We start from the raw sequence: 6000 nt of genomic DNA on the forward strand, positions 1-6000 counted from the left end.
TCTACAATAATATACTATAATAGTATACAATATACTATAATAGTATACTTCAATAATATACAATATACTACAATAGTATATAATATGCTTCAACAATATAACGTTATAATTGGACAATTTTTTAGATTTAAAAAATTTTCAGACCCTTGTTCAAATTTTAGACGGCGTTTTTATGGTGGAGATTTTGCAGTAAATTTTTTAAATTTGGGTTAAAGAGGAGTTGAACTAGAGAAGAAGAATTTATACTATATACCAAAATTATATACTATATACCATTTTGGTAAATAGTTTAGAGGAAAAAATATATTTAGCTAATATTTAAGAAAAGTTTACTATCACGATCCAATTTTCCCTCCTTCTGGGTATCGTGATGGCACCTAGTCTTATGGACTAGGTAAGCCTAACAATAATTAAAACAACATTATTTAAATAGAATCTCTTAAAACTCCCAAAACTGGTAGTACAAGTCATAAGCTCTACAGAGTATTTGCTAAAAAACTTCTAAATACAACTGTCTAGAAATAAGAATAAACAGTGCAAAACAAAAAGTTGAAGGTGACTCTGAAGCCTGCGAACGCAACAGTAGGTTTACCTTGTTTCTCCACAGCAACAGTCCACACAGATAGCTAACAAACAAGTACCTGAATCTGCACAAAAGAATGTGCAGAAGAGTAGCATGAGCACACCACAGCGGTGCCTAGTAAGTATCAAGACTAACCTCGATGAAGTAGTGACGAGGACTAGTTAAGACACCCACTGGTCTAATAAATTGAACAAGTATAAGTATAGGGATGACAGAACATGACATCTATCTAAGGATCCCGCGATATGGCTAACGACATAGCAACTGCAATAAGGAAGAAAAAATAGCAAGTAACAGCGAAACACCAGAAGAAGACACAGAAGAATGAACGAAAACACAACCCAAATCCAGAAATCACAATACAGTAAAGGCAAGTAGTAACTCAGCAGCTGCAATAGTTTTCACATCACGTCTCAGTCAACAACCCAAATAAATTAGTCGAATTCTTCAAGTGTAAACTTTTACCCATAAGTTTTTAAATTGAGGTCTTTAGAATATAATCCTTTCCAATAAGAAATTATTTTTGAAATATACTTCCTTCAAACATAGTTCTTTCAAGATAAAACCTTTCAAATATAAACTTTTCAAATAATTAGCCTTCAAACATAGTTCTTTGAAGATAAATACTCTTCAAGTATAACCCTTTCAAATAAATATTTTCAAATATAGTTCCTTCAAGATAAATACTTTTCAAATAATATTCTTCGAGTATAAGTCACCCTGTGACACCTGAGCATGGAAGATTTGCAGCTCCGAACACAGATATAACCACAATGGAAATCTATCGGAATACCGTTCCGTAATCCCAAAACAAATATGCAGTGCTGGCGGATCTCCCGGAATAAGTCCGTAGTCCCAAAGTAAATATGCAAGACATGGAGATCTCCCAGAATACGTTTGTAGTCTCAATTTAAATATGCAGTACTGGGGGATCTCCCGGAATACGTCCGTAATTCCAAAGTAAATATGCAAGACAGGGGGATCTCCCGGAATACGTCCGTAGTCCCAATTTAAATATGCAGTGCTGGGGGATCTCCCGAAAAACGTTCGTAGTCTCAATTTAAATATGCAGCGCAAACAACATAGATAATAACTATAACACGACATAAACCTCGTAAATCACCACAACGAGTACAAAAGCAACGATTACATAAATGCAAAGTACGGCGAGCAAATCAACTCAAGAATTTAAATCACAAGATCGGTATAACTCATTCACAAGGAATAACCACAGTAAAGAATGTTAGGCACAAGGAGAGCAGCATAACAAGGGAAAACAGAACAAAAATATAGCAACAATTCTACAATATTCAAGACAATAATAAGAATCCAACACGAATCAAATAGTTCTAAATAATGGCAAGTCAACTAAGCTATAGGTTATCTAAACTCCTTTTGAGGTTGAGCAATTACGAGGAAAATTCAACAATTCAAGTAAGGATAAGCAACAGAAGATAATCATAAGTCAAATTAAGACTAAACAATTATATGGTGAGAAAATAATGATTTCAATTAAAGATAAGCAGTTATGAAAAATATAGCACGACGATAGAAGAGGTAAAATCTTTGGTTAAGTCGAATAAGGGTCAAATAGACAGTAAGAGTTAATCCTAAAGCAATTATCTCTAATCAAAGCATGTAGAGGTGAAACTAGAAAATAGGAAATCAAATGTATCAAAAACATCATCATAAAAAGTGAATATAAAGACATAAGAACCCTAAAAGGCCAACTTTCCACAAATAAGTCCGAGCACGCACTCGTCACCTCGCATACACAGACTACAATCAACATAGATGACTCAAATCCTAAGAGGTAGCTTCCACACCCAAGGTTAGGCAAGATACTTACCTTGAGTCAAGCTCAATCAATCCGTAAGAATACCCTTTCCACAAATATTCGTCTATGGATGGCCCAAATCTAGCCAAAATCAATTACATATCATAGTTATAACAATAATACACTTATCTAATTAACGAAATCAACATTTTAACGAAAATTCCAAAATTAACTCAAAATTGGCCATGGGACCCACTTCTCGAAATCAGGTCAAAGTCGTAAAATACAAAAGCTCATTCACTCACGAGTCTAACCATATCAAATTTACTAAAATCCGACACCAAAATCTCGAGCAAAACCCCAAAATTCGGCCTAAGAACGTTTCTCAATATTTCACCCCAAATCCGAATTTAAACGATTAATTTGAGCATAGATTAGTGGAATATAACCATGAGGGAGTTAATAATCATTACCCAAAAACTTACTCCAAAAATATCTCTCCAAATTCCGCCTTCTACCGAGCTCTCAATCAAATTTGTGAAGTGAACTTCAAACCCTCGAATCTGCCCCTTTTTTGCCCAATTATTCTGCATCTGCGGACCTTGGGTCGCACCTGTGGAATTTCCTTCGTAGGTGCGGAAACAACTTAAGAGGGCTGGGTCTGCCTCCATGTAAAAAGGGCCGCACCTACGAGTGAGCGCCTACGGACTATTGTCCGCTTCTGCGATCTCCTCCGCGCCTGCGTATCCTTTAGCGCATCTGTGGGCATCGCAGATCCGGCATTTCCCTTTGCACCTGCAACCCCTGATGACACATCCCAAATCCACTTCTGCGCTTGCCTCTCCGCACGTGCGATCACGCACCTGCAGTCTACCCACCGCAGGTGCGGAAATGACAAATGCCTAAAGACTTCAGCAGCAACACAAATCCAACTTTTGATCCGTTAAGCACTCAAAACTCACCCGAGACCTCCGGGACCTCAACCAAACATACCAACCAATCCTAAAACAGCATGCAAACTTAGTCGAGCCCTCAAATCACATCAACTAACGCTAAAATCACAAATCACCTTCCAATTCAAACTTAAAGAACTTGAAACTTCAAATTCCTACAACTGACGCCGAAACCTATCAAACCACGCCCGAATGACCTCAAATTTTGCGCACAGGTAAAAAATTACTCTACGAACCTACAACAACTTTCGAAAAACCATTATGAGCTCGATAGCAAAATTTCCACTATCGGGCGAAATCGCCGAAAATTTAACTTTCGCCAATTCAAACCTAAATCTACTACAGACCTCCAAAACACATTCTGGATGCGCTCCTAAGCTCAAAATTACTCAACGGAGCTAACAGAGTCGACGGAATTCCATTCCGGATCCGTATTCCCATAGTTCCGACTATGGTCTAAATTCTAAGACTTAAGCTCTCATTTAGGGACTAAGTGTCCCAATCCCCTTTGAATTACCTGATAATTGAATTCAACCACGCACGTAGGTAAAGGAACATATTACAAAGCTGCTTAGGGCATTATGCCGCCGTATGGGACTTAAATTCTCAAAACGAATGGCCGAGTCGTTACATTTACAGAGTCCTAGCAATAATAAGTAATTAAAAAACATGACAGCTAACACAAACCTATAATGCTCGAAATATCATGCACTAGTCTTAGTATATGCGCATTTTTACACACGGGTCACAAATGACATTACGAACCTACAGCCACTTTCGGAATTCCATCCCGAGCTCGATATCAAAATTTCCACTATCGGCCGAAATTGCCGAAAAACTAACTTTCGCCAATTCAAGCCTAAATCTACTACAGACCTCCAAATCATATTTCGGACGTACTCCTATCCCCAAAATCACTCAACAGAGATAACGGAGTCGACGGAATTCCATTCCGGATCCATCTTTACACAGTTTCGACTATGGTCCAAACTCTAAGGCTTAAACTCACAACTAGGGACTAATTGTCCCAAAACTCCCTGCATTCCATAACCAAACACTCCGGCAAATCCCCAAAGCAGAAAACAATATATGGGGAAAGCAGTTATTAGGGGATTGGGGCTCAAATTCGCAAAACGACCGGCCGAGTCGTTACATCCTCCCCATATTAAACCAATCGTTTGTCCTCGAAGAATAAGACATACCCGAAACTGTGAAAAAATGAGGATATTGGCTGCGCATATCCTTCTCGGTCTCCCAAATCGCCTCCTCGACAGGCTGACCCCTTCACTGGACAATTACTGAAGCAATATTCTTTGACCTGAGATTTCTGATCTGCCTGTCCAAAATGACTACTGGCTCCTCAACATAAGATAGATCTTTGTCTAACTGGACTGAACTAAAATCCAATACATGAGTCGGAGCACCGTGATACATCCAGAGCATAGACACGTGGAATACCGGGTGAACTCCTGCTAGGCTGGGAGGCAAGGCAAGCTCATAAGCAACCTCCCCAACTCGCCGCAATATCTCAAAAGGACCAATGAACATCGGGCTCAACTTGCGCATCTTCTCAAACCTCATAACGCCCTTCATAGGCGATACCCAAAGAAAAACCCGCTCACCAACCATAAATGCCAAGTCACGAACCTTCCGGCCCGCATAACTCTTCTGCCTGGACTGGGCTATGCGAATTCTCTCCTGAATCACCTTTACCTTATCCAAGGCATCCTAGACTAAATATGTACCCAACAATTGAGCCTCGCCCGGCTCAAACCATCCCACAGGGGACTGGCACCACCTACCATACAAAGCCTCATACGGTGCCATCTGAATGCTGGACTGATAACTGTTATTGTACGCAAACTCTACAAGTGGTAAGTATTGGTCCCATGACCCTCCGAACTCCATCACACAAGCACAAAGCATATCTTCAAGAATCTGAATCGTGCGCTCGGACTGCCCGTCAGTCTGAGCGTGAAAGGTTGTGCTCAGCTCCACCCTAGTACCCAACTCCTACTTTACGACTCTCCAAACGCGGGATATGAACTGTGTACCTCTGTCTGAAATGATGGATACTGGAATACCTTGAAGGCGGACAATCTCTCTAATATAAATCTCAGCCAATCTCTCCAAAAAGTATGTAGTCAACACTGGAATGAAATGGGCTGACTTGGTTAGCTGATCCATGATCACCCAAATAGCATCGAACTTTCTCAAAGTCTGAGGAAGTCCAACCACAAAGTCCATAGTGATCCGCTCCCACTTCCACTCTGGGATCTCTAACCTCTGAAGTAATTCACCCGGTCTCTGATGCTCATATTTAACCTGCTGACAGTTGAGACACTTGTCCACAAACCCAACTATATCCCTTTTCATTCTTCTCCACCAATAGTGTTACCTCAAGTCCTGGTACATCTTCGCGACACCCGGATAAATGGAGTACCACGAGATATGGGCCTCCTCGAGAATCAATTCCCGAAGCCCATCTACATTGGGCACACAGATCCGGCCATGCATCCTCATCACACCGTCATCACAAATAGTCACATCTCTGGCATCACTTCGCCGAACCTTGTCCTGAAGAACTAGAAGATGAGGATCATCATACTGGCGCTCCCTGATATGGTCATACAGAGAAGACCGAGCAACCACACAAGCTAATACCCGGCTAGGCTCTGAAATATCCA

This window comes from Nicotiana tomentosiformis, chromosome 1 (assembly GCF_000390325.3).
Source record: "Nicotiana tomentosiformis chromosome 1, ASM39032v3, whole genome shotgun sequence".
Classification (NCBI taxonomy): domain Eukaryota; kingdom Viridiplantae; phylum Streptophyta; class Magnoliopsida; order Solanales; family Solanaceae; genus Nicotiana; species Nicotiana tomentosiformis.